The following is a 24839-nucleotide window of genomic DNA, read 5'->3' as shown; positions in this document are numbered from 1 at the left end:
TATCAGATCTGTGTTATGGGATCATTTGACATTTAACTCAAGCTCAGTTAGAGAAAGCCACCACCACCTTGTGGAGGTTTCTAACTTTCCTGATCACATGCTGTTTGACTTCTCAATGTCCACAAAAATGCCTGGAATCCATTAATGTTCATGTGACAGTGTAAAGTACCAACAAAATTCAAAGTCCTCCTGTGAATGCTCAAGCTGAGTTGTAGATTGAGTGCCACACCAAAATGGTTGTATATGTACTTCACACAAAACAATTCTAACATCACCTCCCTATAGCATGGTTCTTCCAGGTGATTTTATACATCACCTAGTTGGGGACTTCTGGAAGAGACAACATTGTCTCAGGAGGCCTCAAAATTCCATATGGAAAGAAGGCTGGCCCAAAGTTTTGTTTCTAATGCAAACCCTGGAGAAAAGGGAGTTTGTTCTTCCAAGTCCCCAAATCCTGGTAGTCCAGGCCAGTGCAATTGTGTCCAGAATATGCCTGCTGGGGAAGGCATTCATTGGAAGCAACCATAGCTCTGGAGGGGGGAGGGGCATGAGCAGAGGCTGCTTTGTCCCTGTTTTCATGATGAAAATGAACCACTTCAGAGAATTTCTTGGCATTTGAAAACTTAGAAAAAATATATGCCAAGTTTTCCCAATTCCCCATCCTTTCAGATTATTTGTTGTAGTTTTCACAACTTATTACCAGAGTCAGACAGGAGTTTCTAAGGAGGTAAGGTTTCTTAGTCTCTCTGGCCTCTGGTCTGATGTGGGTCCCCTCTAAGTCAGGTGCTTTTCAAGACCACCTGGGTGGTTTTGACTCAGAGCCTCTGGGATATGGAGCATGCCCCCTTACAGACCAGCAGAGACCAAGATCAATGCAAACAGCAAAGAGTTGTTTATTGCAAGCTTGAGCTTGGTCCTCCGCGCACTGGGTAACCGGTGACACTAAGAGGCCCCGAGTGTAGAATCAGCACAGTTTTTACAGTATTTTGAACAAAAATCTTTAAAGAACTTTTATATAAAAATGGTTAACATGTAAAGCAAGCTAAGCTGGGAAAATATGATTGGTTGACCTTTACAGAAAAATATCCTTGGTCCATAGCTTGACCACAAATGTTTATGAGTCACACCTGGACCAACAGTATGCATGGCATGTTTTGCCCTGGGCTCTGAAGAACCAGTTGGTTGGAACATTATATGGTTTTCCTTGGAACCAAAACTGTTAGCACTAGGTCGCTCCAGGGCAACTCCACTGGGGAGTAAATTCCTGTTTCTACTGAAGGCTAGTTTTGGATCCTTACTTCTTTCATTCCCCCCTTTCTCTACAGGCCCAGGGAGTCAATCACAGATCCCTTGGTTGCAACTCCATGTGAGGGCCAGTTTTGGTGAGCGGCTGATATTGGGTCTGCAGCACCATCAGCTGTACCATGTTAATTCTTTCTTTAATAAAAGAGAAAGCCTTGTTAATTACACAGGGCCCAATAGTAAGGGCAAGTAAAAGGAGTATTAGGGGTCCCACTAGGGCAGAAAGCAGAGTGGTCAACCACGGTGAGATGTTGAACCAGGACTCAAACCACCTTTGAGACTCTTTTACCTTTTTTGTGTCTATCAAGTCTCTTATTTAGGGCCGCAAGGCTGTTTTTAATTGGCTCTGTGTGGTTGGGCCAGAAACAACACTCTTCTCCTAGGACTATGCATAGCCTCCCCTTTCTCTAGGAACAACTATCCAGCCCTCGCCTATTTTGAAGTGCCACCTCAGCCAGTGAGTTTAGAGACTCTGTTAGCTGTTCAATGTTTTCATGCACTTCCTGAAGATCAGAATCCATTTGACCTGCTAAGGAACAAAATTCAGAGGTCTGTACCAGAGCAGTTATCCCAACCGCCGTGGAGGCTGCTATGCCCCCTGCTACTAGTTGGAATCAACACAGGGACTGCTCTCTGGTTCCATCTGAGGCCCTGAACCACGGTGAATGGTTCGTTAATGTCCTCAAGGTATTCCACCTTAGGTATAATATAGGCTGTTATACATAGTTCTTCCCAGGAGCTATTTTTAAACAAGGCTAGATTAAGGCAGGAAGTAATCCCTGAGGTACAAGTGAACCATACTCCCTTTGGTGCAACAAGGAAAGTGGAAAAGGTTTTTGGAACAATGGTCCTATTGCAAAAGCTATGATAGCGCAAAGCGGTTTTTCCCTTTTGGGTAGCAACACATAGCCCTTGCCCTTGTATGTCTCTCAAAGTTATTTTGGGTGTTTGTCCCCACTGACAGGATGAAGGGGAACTGTTACTTTTTATGTCCTGATCTGTTGTTCCTATCGGAATGTCTGTGCTAATTTCCATATAACAGGGTGGCTGTGGGCTTAAGCAAAGCCAACCACTGTGAGTGGCATTAGGGTTAGATTTGTTTAGCAGGCCAAAAGTGGCATTAATTAAGGGAAAGAAACGGTCTATGAGGTTTTTTGTATCCTGTGTTCTAATTTCATTTTTTTTCGGGGGACTAATAGGGAAGGATGTATGGGTAGAGGGGGATGCCATTGCTGGGTTACTGGGTTAAGTGGGCCGGGGATCAGGGTTTAGTACAGGGTTGGGACCAATGGGCTGGGGCAGAGTCTGTACTTCTAGCTTCTGTATAGTGATCTGTCCCCTGTTCATAATATCTTAGGCCCCAAATCTTTCCATAGGCCCACTTTGTGTCCAAGGGTTTCTTGATTCTAATAAAAATGTGGGTACAGGGTTTATGACCCTTATCTTTACAATAGCTGCCCCTGAAGATATCATTAGACATAAGCTGACAGGGAGGCATCCCTGTCCTTGTACCAATGGATTTTTTCCCTCCTCCAATAGTGATGGGCAATCCATCATCCTGCTGGGGCAATCTTCCCACTATAATATCTGGATCATTATCAACCCCCCAGTCAGACGCTATAGTTTCACAGCACCAGTGGGCACAATAGTAATGCCCAGGTTGATTGCAAGAAGAAATTGTACTAGGGCACATGTAAAAGGGGCTGTAAGAGTAGCAGGGGTCTACGGGGACCAAGGCACAGGTAGTTGTATTAAATTGAACGATGTTATGACTTAAGGCCTAGGTTTTGTGCAATATTTCTCCGAATCAGTTTTTCAGAGTTCCCACATGTATTCTTTTGACTGGTGGGGGGGGGGTGGCCAAAACCCAAGGGCCGGCAAAAATTTCTATTAAACTAATTAGGCTCTGCCACATCTTTGCAGTGCAATTTTAACTTTAGGGTGTTACAATTATTGCTCGGAATCAGTTCCCACTCAGGGTCCTGTCCCTTTAGAAAATAGTCTCTCACGTGGGCCGACTCTGCCGATTTGACATGAGAATGATGAATCCAGGTGGCAACGCCGTCGACTTTGAGAGCAGTGGGAGTGGTGAGAAGCACTATGAAGGGTCCCTTCCAGTGAGGCTTTAGGGTCTTTTGTTGGTGTCTCTTGACGTAGACCCAATCTCCGGATTGGAACTTGTGTAGCTGGGGAGGAGGTTCTGTCTCACAGAGTGCTCTGAGTCGCGGCCACACATCCTGGTGAACGTGTTGTAGTGCTCGCAAAGAGCGCAACAGTTCTGAATCATCAAATTTAACAATTAGATGACTTGATAAGCTGGGGATAATAGGTGGGGGCAAGCCAAACACAATTTCAAAAGTAGTAGCTCCTAATTTATAGGGATAGTTGTGGATCCTATATAAGGCATAAGGAAGGAGGGCCACCCAGTCTCCGCCAGTCTCCATGGTCAATTTCATTAAGGTCTCCTTTAAGGTTTGACTCATCCTCTCTACCCATCTGAACTTTGGGGGTGATAAGCACAATGTAATTTCCAATCCGCCCCGAGAATGGAAGCCAATCCCTTACTTACCTTGGGCATGGAGGCAGGCCCATTGTCTGATCCTATCATCATGGGGAAACTGTACCTGGGCAGAATATCTTCCAACAACTTCTTGGTTACTACCTGAGCAAACCTATTTCGTGGGGAAAGCTTCTACCCATCCTGAGAAGGTATCTACAAACACTAATAGGTATTTGTATCCATACTTTCCAGGTTTTATTTCAGTAAAATCTATCTCCCAGTAAGCTCCCAGCCTGTCCCCCCTTTCTCTAGTACCTGAGCCCACCGTGCCATGTCCCACATTAGTGAGCTGGCATGTCTTGCAAGCTGCTACAGTCCACTGAATTTTGGAAGTGACACCCTTGATTTTAAGCTGCGCATGACTTAGCAGGTCTTGCATTCTCCTTTCTCCCAGGTGGGTGGTTCAATGCATTTTTTGTAAAATCTGGTGGCCTAGTCTCTCTGGAACTAGGATCTTTCCCTGATAGTCCTGCCACCATCCCTGTATGCACTGTGTCATTGGCTGCAATCCCTCTATCCAGTTTAAATCCTCTTCTGTGTACTGGGGTACCTCGTGCAATTCTCGGAGCCCTGGGTCTGGGAGGATAAGGGCCAATTTGTGCTTTGCTTGAAAGGCTACCTCCCAAACTGTTTTGTTCATGTAGTTGCTGCCTCTGATACTCTGTCCCTCACCTTTTGATGTCCAGGTCAGTGGACAATGGCCAGTCTCTTGGGTAGCCACAGCACCCCTAGGAGAGCAAGAATCTCTTCCTTCTTTTTTTATGGTTTTTCCCCTTGCCATTAATAGTCCTCTCTCTATAAATGGCCCCATGTACATGGGCCTTTTGAAGGCCTATCGGTTGTCAGTTTATACTGTCAGCCGTTTGTCTTTGCCCAAAGTCAGAGCTTGAGTGAGGGCTATGAGCTCTGCCTTTTGAGCAGAAGTTCCCAAGGGGAGGGGCTTGGCCCAGATCACCTCGGTCTCTGAGACTACCACTGCACCTGCATGCCTCTTGCCATCTCAGATAAAACTGCTCCCATTGGTGAACCAGGTGACATCTGTATTCGGCAGTGGCTGGTTGCTGAGATCTTCTCTGTTCCCATGAATTTGCACAAGGATCTGTGCGCAGTCATGGAGGGGAGCCTCCAGGTCTGGGACTGGCGATAGTGTTGCAGGGTTGAGTGCTGTCGGTGCCTGAAACATGACTCTAAGGGGGTTGAGTAAGAGTCCCTGGTAGTGAGTCAGGTGAGCCAATGGTCAGAAGGTTGTTTCAGCACACTCTCTATGGTGTGGGGGCCGGCCACGTGCAACTCCTGCCCCATGGTCAGTTTGTCAGCGTCTTTGACCATGAGCACGGTGGCCACTATTATCCTCAGACATGGGAGCCATCCAGGTGCAACTGGGTCCAGTTTCTTTGATATATATGCAACTGGTCATTTCCAGGGTCCCAGCTGCTGTGTCAAAACCCCTTTTGCTACCCCCTTATGCTCATCCACATAGAGGAAGAAAGGCTTAGAAATGTCCGACAACCCCAGGGCCGGGGCGGACAGCAGGACCATTTTTAGTTTTTGAAATGCCTGCTCCGCCTTTTCTGTCCATTGGAAAGGTTGTTTCTCTGTGGTTATTTCATAAAGGGGTTTGGCCAACTCTGCGAATCCTGGGATCCATAAGCGGCAGAAGCCCCAGGAATTCCTTCACCCCTCACAGGGAGTCGGGTGGCGGTATTTTAAGGACAGTCTCTTTTCTTGCCTCAGTCAGCCAACGCTGACTCTTTTAGAAGGTATATCACTTCTGGTCTTCAGATTTGGGCTTTCTTTGCAGATTCCCAGTAACCCAGGTTACCCAAAGTCTGGAGTAAGTCCTCCGTTCCCTGAGTGTACTCTTCCCAAGTCTCTGCAGCTATCAACAAATCATCCACATACTGTAATAAAGTCAAGCCAGGGTGGCTTTTCCAAAACTCACCCAAGTCCTCATGTAAAGCCTCATTGAACAGGATTGGTGAGTTTTTGAAACTTTGGGGAAGCCGGGTCCAAGTCAACTGGCCATGAATGCCTTTTGCTGCATCAGTCCATTCGAATGCGAAGAGATTTTGGCTCCTGGGTGCCAAGGGCAGGCTGAAGAATGAGTCCTTGAGATCCAGGACAGTGTACCAGGTCCTATATGGTGGGAGGGCACTCAAGAGAGTAGAGGGGTTAGGTACCATAGGGTGAATGTCCATGACCCTCTTATTTACTTCCCTCAAGTCTTGTACTGGCCTGTACTCGTTGGAGTTGGGCTTCTGGACCAGTAACAGTGGGGTGTTCCAGGCAGACTGGCAGAGGCGTAGCACCCCCTTGCTCTAATAACCTCCAAATGTGGGGTGTTCTTCCCACTAGGGCTTCCTTGGTCATGGGGTATTGATGGACCCTGATTGGATCAGCCCCTGGTTTAATTCAGTATAGAGGGCTGGTCGGTGTTTTGCCAGGCCCATCCCTCCAGTTTCAGCCCAAGCCCTGGGGTACTGCTCAGCCAGTAATTGATGTCTGTGTCCGGAGGTTGCAGTTGTAGGTAAAGGCAGTATTCATCCTCTAAAGCCAAGGTCAGCCCAGGAAATGGCTGACCTCATGAGTCCATTACCCGAGGGCCGTCGGGGTGAAAATGGATTTGTGCCCCTATCTTGGTCAATAAATCTCTACCCAGAAGGGGGTAGGGGCTATCGGGGATGACTAAAAATGAATGAGTCACTCTCCCAGTCCCAAGGTCAACAGTTCTCTTAGTGGTTCACGGGTATTTCTTTACTCCCGTGACTTCTTGTGCCCATGCAGCATTGTCAGAAACTTTTCCATTAGGCTCAATCAAGGCCGAATGTTGAGCCCCCGTGTCAACTAGAAAGTCTATAGGGGTCCCCTCCACCTTAAGGGTTACCCTGGGTTCGGAGAGGGGAGCCAAACCCTATTGCCCCTAGTTGTCATTTGGAGAAGCGTCCATTAACATTGGTTTCTGGGGGTGGGGGAAGTATCCCAGACAAGCCCCCAGATGATGTACCCCGTTTTCGGATGCCCCCTCACAGACCACCAGAGACCATGATCAATGCAAACAGCAAAGAGTTGTTTATTGCAAACTCGAGCTTGGTCCTCCTCGCACTCGGTAACTGGTGACACTAAGAGGCCCCGAGTGTAGAATCAGCACAGTTTTTATAGTATTGAACAAACAACTTTAAGGAACTTTTACATAAGAAATTACATGATTGGTTAACATTTAAAGCAAGCTAAGCTGGGAAAATATGATTGGTTGACCTTTACAGAAAAATATCCTTGGTCCATAGCTTGACCACAAATGCTTATGAGTCACACCTGGACCAACAGTATGCATGGCATGTTTTGCCCTGGGCTCTGAAGAACCAGTTGGTTGGAACATTATATGGTTTTCCTCGAAACCGAAACTCTTAGCCCTAGGTCGCTCAGGGGCAACACCACTTGGGGGTAAACTCCTGCTTCTACTGAAGGCTAGTTTTGGATCCTTACTTCTTTCATTCCCCCCTTTCTCTACAGGCCCAGGAAGCCAATCATGGCAAGGATGGCAGCAAGAATGGCAGTGATGGCCATCTTTGAGCACACATCTCTGTGTGATTCAAAGAGGAGCAAATATCATCTGAGCAATTCAGTATAGGATTTAGGCTGCCCCAATCCTGGTTCTCTAAGGCCTCGACACATCAGTGAAGTTTCCGTATTTTGGTATCTATCTATCTTTCATCTATAATCTATTTATTTATTTTGTATTGGAACTGTGGCTTGAACTTGTGGCCTCTCACTCTCACTTGGCTTTTTTCCTTTCTTTTCAGTCAGTTGTGGGGCGTGAACTCAGAGCCTGGGTACTACCCTTGAACTTTTTTGCTTAAGGCTAGTGCTCTACCACTTCAAGTCACAGTTCTATTTCTGGTTTTCTGGTTCATTGGAAATAAGAGTCTCATGGACTATCTTGCCCTGGCTAGTTTTGGACCATTGTCCTCAAAGGCCTCCATTTAACGTGGCAGTTTATGAATATAATGCATCTTGATCAATGTCACACCTTCCATCATTCTCTCTTAACCCTAACCATGCCTTTAATTGTTCTAGAATGCAACTTTTAGATCATGATGACTGTGCTGTGGAGAAATCACCCCATGGATGCTTTGCATGTGGCAACTGCAGAGGATGAATTAGCAATTTCTGTAGTAGGCTCTTTGCTATCTCTTGGGCATTTTGTGATGCTGAAGGCCTTCAGTAGACTTAGGAAGTGTTGTTAATTCCATTGTTTATTTTCCACTTTTTTTTTGTCAGTCCTGAAGCTTGAACTCAGGGCCTGGACATTATCCTTGAGCTTCTTTTGCTCAAAGCTAGTGCTTTACCATTTGAGCCACTGTTCTAGCTTTTTTGGTGATTGTGATCAGAGTCTCATGGACTTTTCCTGCCCATGTGGCTTCAAATGAAGATCTTCAGATCTCAGCCTCCTGAGTAGCTAGGATTATAGGCATGAGCCATTAGTGCCTGGCTATATTTTTAATTTTTAAAATTATTTTGTGTGTGTGTGTGTGTGTGTGTGTGTGTGTGTGTGTGTGTGTGTGTATGCTGGTTATGGGGCTCAAATGCATCCTGGGCACTGTCCCTGAACTTCTTTGTACTTCTTTTGCCCAAGACTAGAACTCTCCCACTTGATTCACAGCTCCACTTCTGGCTTTTTGGTGGTTCATTGGAGACAAGAGTCTCACGGTCTTTCCCACTTGGGCTGGCTTTAAATCATAATCCTCAGATCTCAGCCTCCTGAGTAACTAGGATTAAATGCTTGAGCCACCAGAGCTCGGCTTAAATATCTTTAAGTAGTTGTATAAAGGGGTTTCAATTCAACATGTCAGTTTATACATGCAATATTTCTTGAGCAGTGTCACACCTTTTGTCATTCTCTCCCATCTCTCTCAATGCCACCCATCCCCTCGTTACCCAGTCCCATTTTCACATATGTACATTGAATATGGTAACTATCTTCACCTACCCTTCCTCTCTCCACTTGAAATTACCCCACACAGTGTGCTTCTGAGGCTCAGCAGGCGAGGGATTCGGCGAATGAATGAGGGCATTTGTCGATCAAAGGCATATTTGAGATCGGAGCTTCATTTTCACTACTGCTGCGTCAGTATTCATTTTTCCAAAGCTCTTCTGGAAAGGAGCCTGCAATGATTAGAGTCTATCCATCATCTTCATGAGCATGTGAAATTGCTTGCAGGAGCCTCTTCCCCATTACAGTAATCAAGCCCCAGTGTCAAACTCTGGGGCCCTTCCTGTGCACCTTGTTAAATTCAATGATGATTAGGCCATTTGGGGAACATATGGAGTTGAGCATAGCATGCCTCTTCCTTCTCCCCCATTACTCTGTCATTTCTTAAAAGATTCTCATGAAACTAATGACAAGGTAAGGCAAGAAATCACATTACACTTTATAATAGGCTAATTAGGTAAATATGTTAAAAACTGGTCCCCATAGTGCCATTTGCACAATTGGTAATCAGCACTTGTCTTCCAAGTGTCAAAATATCCAAAGCAAAGCTTGCTTGTATTTCTTAGTGATGTCATACTAATGAAATGAGTTAAGTGGTGTTCTGGGAATTCTCTGCCTCTATTACTGTTCAAATCAATTGAAGGGATATTTGGAGATTACAAACACAAACACATTGCTCTTGGATGATCTTTTGAGCCTTTGTACAGACATAAAAGCTTTAGAAGAAATTCTTATTGTCTCCACTATAGAGTGTCTGGGCCTAGATGAGATGTTTATGGATCAGTACTGAGGTCATGTGACAAGATTTTGGATATCCTTGTGAGCTCCTGTGACTGACTCTAATCACCTCATTCATCCATGGATGGCAGCTGTGGGGTGGGCTAAGATTCAAAATAAGCAGCTCTACTCTCCAGAAGGGGAACAAAGCCAGTGGGCACCATGTGCTTTTGATGTGCATCAGTCTGACAACAGAAATAGCCATGAGATTTATTTCTGTGATTAGTCAGAGGAATCATGGGAATGGAAGTCGTCACAGCCCATCTGATCACCTTCTAGGAGTGCTGCAAAGAGTTGGGTCTGTTTGATTGAATCAAAGAAATTCGATGGATGTATGGCTGGTTGCAAGAACAAAGTTTCTTCCTAGAGGTAAGATGACAGATTCTTGGTGTCTTCAACAAAGAATCGAATAAAAATAAAAATAAATTGGCAAATCAGAGGGAGGGGGAGAGAGAGAGGGAGAGACAGAGACAGAGAGACAAGAGAGAGAGACAGAGAGAGATAAAGACAGAGACAGATAAAGTACTACCAAGAGAAATGATGGGCTCAAGTTGTATAACTCAAGATCCAACACATGGTTAAAAATTTGTTTTTTTGTACCTGGGCACAGGTGGCTGATGCCTATAATCCTAGCTTCTCAGGAAGCTGAGATCTGAGCATCACAGTTCGAAGCCAACCCAGGGAGAAAAGTCTATATGACTCTTATCTCCAATTAATCACAGAAAAAGCTGGAAATGGAGATGTGGCTTGAGTGGTAGAATACTAGCCTTGAGCATAAAGAAACTTAGGGACAGTTACCAGGCCCTGAGTTAAAGCCCAAGGACTGACAAAAAATAAATAAAAATAAAAAATAATTTGCTTTCTATGATTTGGAGTATAAGAGGAATCATGGTAATGATAGTGGGTTGCTCTTCTGGAAATGAGGAACATGAGTTGGCAGATATTTGGAAAACATCTGCACATATACAAGGGTGCCATCTTATGGTTTTAAGTATATGTATGATATATGATGCACCTGCATGAAGTTTAAGCAGGAATGTGAGGTGCAAAGGTCAGGCTAAGGTCCCAAAGGGTTCACTGTACACAGGTGCCAACTGTCCTGGAGTTTGCTGTGTGTGTTCTTTTTCAACTCCTAGGGAGAAGCCCTAACATCAAACTGACCACAAATGAACTCTAAGGAAGAGTGGCCATGGGAGACTAGGAGGAAATATGACTCCTGGATGTCTCTTAGGATTTGACTAGGAGAGAAGGATGGGTTCAGCATTTTTACTTGTGGCTAACCTGCCTCAGTCTCAGACTCGAGAGTCCTGGATATTGTCATATGACCATATGACCAGCTGTATCTCATCAGCTTCTACCTCTGCAGTGGATACAGAATCGCAGAAATATAAGCACTGGCTGGGCATTGGTGGCTCATGCCTGTAATCCTAGCTATTCAGGAGGCTGAGATTTGAGGATCGTGGTTCGTGGGCAGGAAAGTCTGTGAGACACTTTTCTTCAATGAGTCACCAGAAAACTAGAAGTGGTGCTGTGGCTCAAAGTGGTAGAGCACTAGCCTTGGCACTTATAAAAGCACAGGGTCCTGGATTCAAGCCCTGCAATTGACAAAAATAAAAAGGTAGAGATATGTGAACCCACTATAGATAAAGTTCTAGGAATTGACTATAGGTATAATTCTGTGAGCTCTTGAGAGAGTTCTGTGAGCTCACTATAGATAGAATCTTGATCTCACTATAGGAAGAGTTCTGTGGGCTCTTTCTATGTAGAATTCTGTGGCTTCCCAATATAGTGTTGAAGCTCACCATATTTAGAAATCTGTGAACTTATTATAGGATAAATTATGTTTTCTCACCATGGGTAGAATTCTGTGACTTCACTATAGGTAGAATTTTGTGTGCTCATTATAGGTTGAGTTCTAGTAGATGAATACTGTAGGTAGAGTTCTGTGGGCTCCCATTAGTAAAATTGTTTGAGCCTATTATACTTAGATTACTATGAGCTCAATAAAGATAGAATTGTGTGAAATCACTCTAAATAGAATTATCTGTGGTAGTGAGACCTCTCTATAGAATTCTGTGAGTTCACTATAGGATGCTGTGAGCTCATTTCAGTTAGAATTTTTCAAGATCACTATAGGTAGAACTCTGTGAGCTTCTTATAGTTTGAGTTCTGTATGCACACAAAAGTTAGAATTCTCTGAGCTCATTGACAGAGAGAGAGAGAGAGAGACAGAGACAGAGACAGAGAGAGAGAGGGAGGGAGAGAGAGAGAGACTTGTACCTAAAATGAGCTTACAGAACTCTCTACATATATTAAGATAACAGAAGCCCATTTTGAGTGAGCTCATAGACCTGAATTGTGCTTACAGATCTACCTAAACTGAGCTCATGTAACTCTACTTGAAACTGAACTCACAGTAATCTTAACGAAAGTGAGCTCATAGAGTACAATTTAACTTTGGATAAAGTTCAATTCACTAAGCTCACTTTTAGGTAGATAGTTCATTGAGCTTACTTGAAGTAAAATTCTGTGGGATCACTTTATTCACAGTTCTTTGAGATCTTTTATGTAGAGTTTTTAGCACATTTGAGGTAGAATTCTGTGAACTCGCTATAATTGGAATTACGTGAGCTCAATTGTCATCTCAGTTTAAGTGGAGAACTGTGAGTTAATATTTGATAAACTTCTCTGAGCTTACTACAACACACAACTCTGTGATCGCACTATGGGTAGAATTATAGGAGCTCACTTCAGGTAGATATCTGTAATCTCACAGTAGGTAAAGTTCTGTGCTGTCCCTACAGATAGAGTTCATAAGGCAAGGTAAGGTCAGGCAAGGCAAGGTAGAAAATTCTGAGTTCACTTTACATAGAGATTTTTTTTTTTGGGGTCCGGTCGTGGGGCCTGAACTCTGGGCCTGGGCGCTGTCCCTCAGCTCTTCAGCTCAAGGCTAGCGCTCTACCACTTGAGCCACAGCGCCACTTCCGGCTTTTTCTTTTTTGCTTATGTGGTGCTGAGGAATCGAACCCAGGGCCTCATGCATGCAAGGCAAGCGCTCTACCACTGAGCCACCTTCCCAGCCCTATATAGAGATTTCTATGAGCTCACTATTGTTAGAGTTGTTTGGGTTCACTTTAGATATTTTAAGGTAATTATAGTTTGACTAAATTAGATAGAGGTCTATAAAATCGTATTAGATAGACTTCTCTGAGCCCAGTATATATAGAGTTGTGAGAGCTAACTATAGGTAGAATTCGGTGACATCATTTTTATACAAGGCTGAGAGTTCTCTTTAGGTAGAGTTCTGTGTATTCAATTTTGGTAGAGCTCATTTTCAGTAAAGTTGTGTGAGCTCATTTGTGTAGAGTTTTGTGAGATCACTTCAGGTAGGCATCAGTGAATGCAATTTAGGTAGCTTTCTATGAGCTCATTTTATTTTATTTATTTTTTTGGGTCTGGTCGTGGGGCCTGTACTCTGGGCCTGGGCGCTGTCCCTCAGCTCTTCAGCTCAAGGCTAGCACTTTACCACTTGAGCCACAGAGCCACTTCCAGCTTTTTTTCTTTTTGCTTATGTGGGTGCTGAGGAATTGAACCCAGGGCCTCAGGCATGCAAGGCAAGCGCTCTACCACTGAGTCACCTTCCCACCCCCTATGAGCTCTTTTTATATAGAATCTTGTGAGCTCACTTTAGGTAGTGGGTTTCTATGAGCTCATTTTAGGTAGGATTCTGTGAGCTCACTTTGAGAAGGGTTCTATGAGCTCATTTAGAATTCAGTAAACTCACTCTAGGTACACTTCTTTGAGCTAATTATAGGATGCATTTTGAGAGCTCACTTTAGCTAGAATTCTGTAAGCTCTAGCCAGGCACCAGTGGGTCATGCCTATAATCCTAACTACTCAGGAGGCTGAGATCTGAGGATCATGGTTCGAAGTTAGGCCACACAGGAATGTCAATGATACTCATTTCCAATTAAGCACCAAACAAAGCTGGAAGCAGAGCTCAATTGGCAAAGCACTAGCTTTTAGAAAAGAAAAAAGTTCAAGGACAGTGCTCAAACCCTGAATTCAAGCTCCAGGCCTGGCACAAAAATTAATTAAAATAAAAAATTCTGTGAGCTCACATGAACTTACAATTCTGTAAGTTCACTTGAGGTAGAGTTCCGTGAGCTCATTTTTAATAGGGTTCTGTAATATCAATTTAGATAGACGTTTCTAGAAGTTCACTACCTAGAGATCTGGGAGGTCACTTTATAGTTTTATGTGAGCTTACTTTATTTAGGTAGAGTTCTGTGAGCTCACAATAATGAGAGTTTGATGAGTTCAATGTAGGTAGAGTTTTAATTCAATGTAGGTAGAGTTTTATGAGGTCTGTGAGCTCACCTGAGTTTAAATTTGTGAGTTCATTTGAAGTAGAGCTCTGTGACTTCGATTGAGGTTGATTTTTGTAAGCTGACTCTGGGGAGAATTCTCTCAACTCATTTTACATATAATTCTGTGATTTCGCTTAGGGTAAAGGCGTCTGTGAGCTCATTTTTGGTAAAGAGTTTGTGAACTTTCCTGAGATAGAGTACTCTGACCTCACTCAATGTACACTTTTATAAATTTACTTTTGTGACTGTTCGTGAGCTCACGTTTGGTACAGACCTTTGAGCAAACCTGAATTAGACTTCTGAGAGATACCTTTGGGAGACTACTGTCAGCTCATTGAGGTAGAAATTCTATATAACCTAATCTTAGGTAGAGTACTATGAGAGCTCATCTTAGGCAGAATTTTGTGAGCTCATGTGAGGTGAAGTTTTGTGAGCTTCCTTGAGATAAAGTTCTATCAGCCCATTTGTGTTAGAGTTCTGTGAGTTCATGGAAGGTGAGTTAGGTGAGCTCAAGACAGGTAGAATTGTGTATGTTCACTTTAGGTAGACTTCTTTTATTCTTTTAAAATATTTTAATTGTTGCTGGGTGCTAGTGGCTCATGCCTATAATCCTAGCTACTCGGGAGGCTGAGATCTGAGGACTGTGGCTGAAGCCAGCCAGGGAAGGAAAGGCTGTGAAACTCATCTTCAATAAACCATCAGAAAACCAAAAGTGGCACTATGACTCAGTGGTAGAACCTTGAGCTGAAGAGCTGAGAGACAGCACTCAGGCCCAGAATTCAAGCCCCATGACCGACAAAAAAAATACTTTGTTATTGTAAAGGTGATATATAGAGGGGCTATAATTACATAAGTCAGGTAAAGAGTTTCTTTTTGGACAATTTCACCCCTTCCCTAGCTTTCTCCCAGTTTTTCCCTCCCATCCCACCCACAGGTTTTATAGTTCATTTTCCACATAGTGTCTAGTAAGTACCACTGCTGCATTTGTTTACCCTTGCCCATCCATTTCTGTACCCCCCCATCCCCTCCCAAAGACAGATAAGTGAACAAACAAGACAAAAAGAAAAGAAAACGAGAACAGAAACAAAGAAAAAAAATCCTCTTGTTTCCATTTTCTGGAGTTCATTTTGTTAAATATGGCCAGAGGCACATAGGCATTGCGCCTTTGTGTCCCTCCCCTAAGAGCATCCTCCTTTGGTCTTACTGTGTGTGAATGTCTAGTATATTTCAAGTCTAGCTTCTGCATATGAGAAAAAAAACAACATTGTTGTTTGTCTTGTTGAGCTTGGCTTAGCTCACTGAACATGATTTGTTCTAGGTCCATCCATTTCCCTGCAAATAACATAACCTTATTTTTTCTAATGGCTGTGTAACATTCCATGGTGTATAGATTTCACACTTTTTATTCCACTCATCGATTGTGGATCATCTTTAGGTAAATTTCTGTGAGCTCACTTTAGGTAGAGCTCTTTACTCAATTTCAGTAGAGCTCATTTTAGAGTTCAGTTTTAGAGGTCAATTCAGGTAAATATTTGTTAGCTCACTTTCAGTAGAGATTTGTGAGTTCACTTTAGTTTTTTTTAGCTCACTTGAGGTAGAGTTGTTTTTATGAGGTAGAGTTTTGTGAGCTTAATTTATCTAGAGTTCTGTGTGCTCACTGTAGATTCTGTGAGCTTAGGGACAGTTTTGTGAAGTTAATGATGGATCTTGAACTCTGGGCCTGGGCACTGTTCCTGAGCTCTTCAGCTCAAGGCAAGCACTCTACCATTTGAGCAGGTAGAGTTCTGTGTACTCATTTTATCTATAGTTCTTTGAACTCTGAACTCATTGTGGGTAGATTGTTACATAAGCTCATTTTTGGTAGAGTTCTATAAACTCATATTATGTAGAATGTTCTGTTACTTGAGATAGACTTCTGTGAGCCAGCTTAGCTAGAGTTCTAGGGATCATTTTTTTGTGTAACCTCATTTTAGGTAGAGTTCTGTGAGCTCATATAACAAGAGTGTTATGAGCTAAATTTATGGAAAATTCTGTGAGCTCACTTTAGGTAGAAAGTTTTTAAGCTGATTTGTGATAGTGTTCTGTGAGCTCACTTTACATAAATAGTTCTGTAAACTCACTGAGGTAGAGTTCTACGAAGTCATTTTATTTAGAGAGCTTATGTAGCTCTCTTGTGGTAGAGATCTTACTTTAGGTAAATTTCTACAAGCTTGCCTTAATGTAGAATTCTGTGAGCTCACTATAAGTTGAATTTCATGATTTCACCAGAGACAATTATGTCAGTTCTCCATAGTTAGAATCTGGAATTTCTCTATAGGGAAAACTCTGTGCTTCCAATGTGAGTAGAATTCTGCAAACTCTCTATAAGTTGAGAGCTTTGGACTCACTCTTGGTAGAACTTTGTGAGCTCACAATAGATAGTATTCTATGAGCTCACTATTGAGTTTCTTGAACTCACTGTAGGTGGAATTCTGTGAGCTTAGTATAAGTGTATTTCTGTGAGATCACTATAGGTTTTATTCTGTAAGCTATCTATAGGTAGCATCCTGTGAGCTATCAATAAAATCTTTTATTTCTAGATTCATAGAATTCTTTTTCACTATATGTAGAATTTTGTGACTTTCCTTTTCTTTACTCCTTTTATTATGGTGTAGGTTACTGAATTTCACCTTTTGAGCTGGTCTGTGTTCAGAAGATGGTAGGGATTGTAACAAGGTGAGGAGTGTCAGCACAGTGTAAGGTTAACAGTTCAAGGTTTGAAGTTGTTGAGTTAACAGTGTAAGGTTAACAGTTCAAGGTTTAAAGTTGTTGAGTTTTCCCCCAGTTTTACCCAGAAGAGTCTCTCTTTGCTTTAGTTTTCAGGACAGGGCTGGGAACTCCTGCTGTAAAATCTGATATAGGACCTGTCACTTGAAAATGGATGATATAATGGAAACACTCCACCAAAGTTTTTGTCACAGGTGCACATAAAGCACAATCATTGTAAGAGGTAACTCGTGGGACAGGAGTGTAGCCTTGCACAGTTGTTTCTCATTTCAGGATATATAGTGCAAAATGGAATTCTGTGGATGATGGCCTTGAAATGACATTAGTTGAACAGTATCTTTTTTCATTTGTTAATCTGTTTAACATAGCATCCAGCAGCTCTTTGTTGTTGGTGGTGGTGGTTATGGAACTTGAACTCAGGGCCTGGGTGCTCTCCCTAAGCTTTTCTGCTCAAAGTTAGCACTCTACCTCTTTAAGCAATGGCTCCATTTCTGGTTTTCTGGTGGTTATTGGAGATATACTCTTACAGATTTTTCTTCTTGGGCTGGCTTTGAACTGCAATCCTTGAATCTCACCCTCCTAAGTAGCTAGGATTACAGGCATGAGCCATCAGCACTTGGCTTGATCAGTGTTTTTGATAGTATATATTACGGGAAGGAAAAAGAACTATAGCCTCCAAGATGGTGTATAAAGGGTAAATGATCATGACCCCCTCAATACATGCATATGCATGCATACACCTTTACATGTGCATACATGCATGTATAAGCACACATTTATGATTACATAAATGTATGGCTGTGAATACACATGCACAAACCTAAGGGTGGCACACATTATCAAGCTACAGGCACCAGAGGAAAAAGCCTTTAAGTGAGAATTAATTTAAAATGGAGACCAGTATTTCATAATAAATGACAAGAATCAGGCTGAGATTTAGCTTAGTGATAAAGTGCTTAGCAAAGCCATCTTTGGGCTTGATCCTCAGTATCAAAAAAGAAAAGACAAAAAAATTACAGTTAAAAAACTTACCAAAAAGAGGGGCTGGGAAGGTGGCTCAGTGGTAGAATGCTTGCCTTGCATGCCTGAGACCCTGGGTTCGATTCCTCAGCACCACATAAGAAAAAAGAAAAAAGCCGGAAGTGGTGCTGTGGCTCAAGTGGTAGAGCACTAGCCTTGAGCTGAAGAGCTGAGGAACAGCACCCAGGCCCAGAGTTCAGGCCCCATGACCAGACCCCCCCCCCCCCGCCAAAAAAAAAAAAACTTACCAAAAAGAAAGAAAATAAAAAAGGAAGAAAGGAAGGATAGAAAGAAGGAAAGATGAATGGAAGTAGTATCTGTAACTATATTATATATAATATTATATATTATAAATATACAGTATCTATATCTATATACAGATATTTATATGTATCTATAGTATCTATGTTTATATAGATGCCATAAATATATATAATCTATATCTATATAGCTCTATAGATACTACAGTATGCTATGATACTATACAGTATCATATAAGATCATACTGTACTGTGCTATTATTTACATATATACATACTATATGTATAGTATCATGAATTATATAGTATATAGTACTATAGTATCATATAGTATCATGTAGTATATTATATACTATATAGTATGCATCATATAGTATAGTATATATAGTATATATCATATACTATAGTAGATACTATATGATGCCATGTGATATCTATATATGTAGATATATAATATATATGATATCTATAGTATATAATATACCTATATATCACATATATACACACAATGGAATTTTATTCAATCATGAGTAAGAATGAAAGTTATGTCATTTGCAGGAAAATGGAAGGATCTGGAAAATTTCATGAGTGAAGTAATCCAAGCTCAGGAAGACAAAGAGCAGATGTACACCTATATTCCTTTACAGTCAGGAAATCAGGACCTTAGGGAAAAAAGACTTAAGAATCCTTTAAAAATAAAATAAAACAATAATAAAAAAGAAAGAATCAATCTTTGGGGATGGAAGCATAGATCAGTTGGTAGAATGCTAGCCAGTGGGTGAAAGTGGCAGGTATTGAGTTTGAGTTTCAGACTTGGACATGAAAAAAAATGACAGAGTCCTGGAAGCTGTCTTTATATCTCAAAGAAGAGAAATGATCTTAGGATTCTTGAGACTACAAATGGAAAGAGAACCAGAGCTTCTGGGAGCAACTTCAGCTCAACACAAAGTGGAATGTGTGTTGTTGGGGGGGTGGGGTATATAAAGTCAAGGGGAAGAAGGCAGATGAATGGAGAGTGGGCAAATGTAGTCAGAACACTCTATATATGTGACTATGCAACAAGGAAAATTGAGGGGATAGGTTAGTTTGGGAAAGATGGAGGAAAAAGACAAAAGGGTGACATTGATCCAGATTCATTATTCTAACAAACTGACATGTTGAATTGAAACCCCTTTGTACAACTACTTAAGGATAAAATCAATCCATCAATTGATTAATGAATAGAGTTGCTTCCCAGGAAGGAACATCTCCAACAAGGGCTATAAGGGGCAAGGTAGGAGATTATCCATGCTACTCTACTGTGTGTGTGTGTGTGTGTGTGTGTGTGTGTATATCTCCAAAGGTTCCCAAATTGTTCTCTTCCTCTGCCCTTCAATGTTCAGAAATCCTCCCTGTGTGTGTGTGTGTGTGTGTGTCATACATGAGAGTGCCACAGCATCACTCCTAGTTTTTTCTGCTTATATGGTGTGAGGAATCAAACCCAGGGCCTCATGCATGCAAGGTAAACACTCTACCACCGAGCCACCTTCCCATCCCCTAGACTTTTCTTATCTAGGCTGGTTTTCTTAAGTAGGCTAGATTTCAGCCTTCTGAGTAGCTAGGTGACAGACATGAGCCACCAGTACCAGTTATAACCTAATGCTCTTCAAACTGAAATTAGTCATGTTTCTTTCTCTTTTTTCTTCCAGACACTTCTGCCCTTTGTCACTTTCAGACACCCTACGCCTTTCTCAGAGAAGAAGAGCTGGTAATTATTCACCTGTGATATTGTGTACCTCTCCATCCTTCAGGAGTCCTTGTGGTCACAGATGATGCATATAAAGATCTCTAAATGATAGGCTCTAACTCCCATGTGTACCCTGTAAGCAAGCAGAGGGCTTGTTTCAGAGAATTTCCAGTCATGCCTTGGTTCATCATTACCAAGCCTTGGTAATTGGTAAATGATGTCTTAGAGACAATACAAAATGAAAAAAAAGGAAACATTTCATCTTTATAGTCTGCAATGGGAAGCATTCCCCTCTCTGTAAGACAACCCCATGGCTCGTAATCATCACCTATGCAAAATTGTATTTTCAAGTCCCCAATTAATTTCCTTCCCACTGAACAATATGAAAGGACTGTCCACCAGGAGATAAAAATGGCCTAGTGGAGTGCCCTATTTTTTATCCTTTTACAGCAGAAAATTCATGTGATTATTTCTGTTTCTAAAACAAAACAAAGCCTTGGATATGGGCCAGGAATTTAGCAGCAAGAGTCTAACGGTGGCATGAATAAAAGGAAGGGAGAAGGCTCCTCATTTGTACATTTGATCTATTGACTAACCTGGAGAATAATTAAAAGGTTTTTTTAGGTTGTCTGTCAGAACATTCTAGAGGCAGGAGATGGATGACTGTGGTTCATGGTGGCCATGATGTTAATCTGTCTCAGAGCCAAATCTGAGGCACAGGAATCTCCTTGGGGGAGGGGGAGAGGGAAGGGAGGCCACTTGTAATGGCACCTTGATTATTTCCCTAGACACCTGAGGGAGAGAGATTCAGGAAACTATCAGGATGAACCTGAGCTATCTGCCAGCATCCTATGGGATATGCTGAGAGAGTGGAAGACAGGGGCCCATAAACACAGGACTTAAAATCTGCTTGATGTGTTTCTGTTCTTGCTGTATGGCCCTCTCTGGGGCTTCTATAGTTACTTACCGGTAAAATGGGTTCATAAAAACTCCTTGAAAGATACAGGTTTTTGTTCTTTGTTTGTTTTACCAGTGCTGGTAGTTAAAGTCAGGGTCTGTGCACTGTTTCTTAGGCCTTTCACTCAAGACTAGTGCTCTACCACTTGAGCCACACCTCCACTGCCAGCTTTTTGCTTATTAATTAGAGCTAAGGGTCTCATAGATTTCCTTATTATTTTTGTGCCTTATGCTCTCCCTTGGTTTTTATGCTCAAGGCTGGACCTCTACCTTTTGAGTCACAGCTCCACTTCTGGATTTTTGGTGGTTGATTAGAGAGAAGAGTCTCATAGAATTTCCTACTTAGGCTGGCTTTGAACCATAATCCTCAGAACTCAGCCTCCTGATTAGCTGGATGATAGGTGTGAGCCACCAGTGCTCAGCTGTACCTGCCTGTCTTTGGAGAAAGTGGCATGAGAATTTGAAGGGACATTACAAGGTATCCTTAGCAGTGTCATTTCAATGGTGACCTGGCAAAGCTGTTTATATGTTAATGAAAATATAATTCAATGTCAAAAGGTAGTTTAACCTTATTTCCAGAGAGATAAAACTCTCTGAAAAATACAAGTTTGGGTAATTTTGCCTAAATACGTGTATGTATGTGTGTGTGTGTGTGTGTGTGTGTGTGTGTGTGTGTGTGTGTGTGTGTGAATGTGCACACAGGCATGCACACAGGGCCTTGAACTCAGGGCATAAGTTCTGTCTCTGAGCTTTTTTGCTCAAAGCTGGTACTTTATCCTTTAATGCTCCACAGCTCCATTTCCAGATTTTTGGTGGCTAATTGGAGATAAGAGTCTCATAGACTTGCTATGAACTGCAAACCTCAGATCTCAGCCTCCTGAGTAGCTAGGATGACAGATGTGAGCCACTGATGACTAACTTGAAAAGCACTTTTAATTCAACATGGGCTAGAGGGATATGGGCTAGGCCACACCATAAAGGATGCATGCTTTATGGACCTGGAACCTTCAGGCCCATGAGAACAAGGTGGTTATTTCTTGCTGTGTAACCTCCACCCACTCTGTTAGAGCCAGTCTCAGCTGCCATTCTCTGTCCCTAACTACCTATCCAGGAACATCTGATTTGCCTTCAATGGTGACAGGAGGTCCTGGGGAACCAAAGTTCTAATGGCCAGGAAGCAGAAAGAAAACAAGATACAAGCTCCCCACCCTCCTCAAGGACAATGTCATGTCCTAAAGTTCCTACCACCTCCCAAAATCGTACCCCCAGCTGAGTACTTCATATTCAGTCCCTAACACTGACATGCATCTAGCCCTAAATATGAGGTAGCTATTATAATTAATGGTCCTACTTTTGGCATTTCTCATAACCTTCAACAATGCACAAGCATGACCAATTCAATAAAACTGGATCTTCCAGCCAAGATACCATGATCATTCTGCATAAAGGATCACTTCCTATCTAATACCCAGATCAACACCTGAGAGTGTTCCAATTCTTTCTCATGCTTTAAGCCAATCAATCAAGCTTTATGAATTCATTTTTATAAGTATCTCTCAGGTCCCTTCATTTATTTCCACCCACAACCACAATCATCCTAATCCATCTTTTTCATTTGTCATTCAAATTACAGTATCTCTATTTCACAAGTCTCCAAACCCACCTTACACCTCTCAATCTGGTGGTCTTTCACACTTTTTTTTTGTCCTGAGGCTTGAACTTGGGGCCTGGGTACTGTCCCTGAGTGTCTTCTGTTCAAGGCTAATGCTGTAACATACTTGAGCCACAGTTCCACTTCCAGCCTTTTCTCAGTAGTTTATTGGAGATGAGAGTCTTACAGACTTTCCTACTCTGGCTTTGAACCATGATTCTCAGATCTCAGCTTCCTGGGTAGCTAGGATTACAAGCATGAGCCACCAGATTCACATTTTTTTTGGGGGGGGTAAGGCAGTAGAATACTTTGTTTACATGAAATCCCACATGGAATCCCAGTCTATGAAACTAGAAGGAGAGGAAGGGAAGGATACTTAAGCTCCTCTTACTGAGTCTCTACTCAACACAGAAGATGACATAGGGGCAAAGTCTTGAGAGAGGAAAGGGATTTAGTCATCAATATCGAACAGAGGAACCTTCCAGACAGAAGTAGCAGCACATGCAAAGATCCTAAAGCCATTGTGGCTGGAGCCAACTGAGAGGAGGAAAGCTAGAGAGCAATCCAAGAAGGGAGCATGGGGGTGAATCCTGTATGGCTTGGTTATATGAGAAATACACTCGTTCACCTAAACTCAAGGGATAGACTCTGAGAAAAGAAGTGAACTGAGATACAAGAAAGACTTTAATAGTGGGTATGTAAGATCAAGTATTTGATGTACAAATTTGATGGGCAAACACACAAAACCATTTTATCCCTAACATGTGGTGATCCCTCCCCCAATTTTTCTTGGTCTGAGTATTATGGGATTTATATTCTCTCCCAGATATCACCCAAGTTTTATTACTTTCTGTTGAGTAAGCTGAAGATTAGTTAAATTTTAGAAATGGGCTTTTGGCTGTCTCCATCTACCTGCCTTTTGTTTTTGTTATGGAAGGGAAGGCTCTTCTGGGTATGTGTTTTCTGGTACTTCCATAGTTTGTACCCATTTTCTCAATCTATGGTGGTTGATTCTTCCCCTTCCTAAATTCTCCCTTTCTAAAGAATCCTGATTGCCTTCAGACTCTCCAACACATGAACTTTGTCAAGTCCACCAGTCACTATGTGACCATGCTACTGATAATTTTTTCTATCCAAGATCAAAGGCATTGTCTTGAAAATAGATCACCATTGACTTTATTTCTACCAGCTAGCCATTGGATGGTCTTGCCCACTCACTCAAGATGGGAGTGTTTGGAGAAGTCTGAACACAATGGTGATCCAGTTGCAGTTGAATTAGAAAAGAATCCCTGGTTGAATGCCGGTGGCTACACCTGTAATCCTAGGTACTTAGGAGGCTAAGATCTGAGGATCATGATTTGAAGCCAGCCCAGATAGGAAAGGCCGTAAGATTCTTATTTCCAATTAACAGCAAAAAATCACAGATGTGGAAGTGTGGTTCAAATCCAAGAGTACTAGTAGCTTGAGCAGAAAAGCTAAAAGAGCTCTTTCCCATCTTGCAAGATAGAGTGTGAAAAGGCTGTGAAGGCAGACACTAAGGAGAAGAAGCCTGAACCCAAGAAGGCTGATGCTGATGGCAAGGTGAAGAAGGCTACCCTTAAGGCTAAAAAGCCCAAGAAAGGGAGGCCCCACTGTAGCCGAAACATGGTCCTGGTCTGAGGAGTTGGCAGATACTCCCAATCTGCAATGTAATCCAGAAAATTCCATGTACAAGAGGTAGTCCAAGGTTGAAAAGAAAGAAGGAGAAGGTTCTTGCAACTGTCACAAAACCAGTTGGTGGCGACAAGAACAGAGGAACCTGTGTGGTTAAGCTTCGGGAAATGCCCAGATACGACCCCACAGAGGATGTGTCTCAGAAGCTGCTGAGCCATTGCAAGAAGCCCTTCAGTCAGCACGCGTGAAGGCTGCAGGCCAGCATCACTCCAGGGACCATCCTCATCCTCACTGGGAGCCACAGAGGCAAGGGAGTGGTTGTCTTGAAGCAGCTGGGCAGTGGCTTACTACTTGTGACTGGGCCTCTGTCCCTCAATCGTGCTCCTCTGCATAGAACACATCAGAAATTTGTTATTGCCACTTCCACAGAAATTGATATCAGCAAGGTGAAAATCCCCAAACATCTCACCGACAATTGCTTCAAGAAGAAACAGCGGTGGAAGACCAGACACCGGGAGGGTGAGATCTTTGACATAGAAAGAGAAATACAAGGTTACAGAGCAGTGCAAGGTTGATCAGAAAGCTGTGGACTCACAAATTCTACCCCAAATCAAAGAGATTCCACAGCTACCTGAGATATCTTTTTGCCCAAACAAATGGAATTTATCCTCACAAAATAGTGTTCTAAACTTACTGAGAGCCTAATTAAATCATTTATACAAAGAAGAAGAAGAAGAAGAAGAAGAAGAAGAAGAAGAAGAAGAAGAAGAAGAAGAAGAAGAAGAAGAAGAAGAAGAAGAAGAAGAA

General features: G+C 42.4%; 2 pseudogenes; one reads left to right on the top strand and one right to left on the bottom strand.

Annotated features, from left to right (window-relative positions):
- Positions 1–3197: 3197 nt before the first annotated feature.
- On the bottom strand, positions 3198–7426 carry LOC105994819 (annotated as a pseudogene).
- A 527-nt stretch (positions 7427–7953) lies between these two features.
- Positions 7954–24720, top strand: LOC105994817 (annotated as a pseudogene).
- Positions 24721–24839: the final 119 nt, after the last annotated feature.

The sequence above is a fragment of the Dipodomys ordii genome, unplaced genomic scaffold (genome assembly GCF_000151885.1).
Source record: "Dipodomys ordii isolate 6190 unplaced genomic scaffold, Dord_2.0 Scaffold110, whole genome shotgun sequence".
Taxonomy (NCBI): Eukaryota; Metazoa; Chordata; class Mammalia; order Rodentia; family Heteromyidae; genus Dipodomys; species Dipodomys ordii.
Note: the sequence above shows the minus strand (reverse complement) of the source record. Positions and strands in the feature narration are given on the sequence as shown.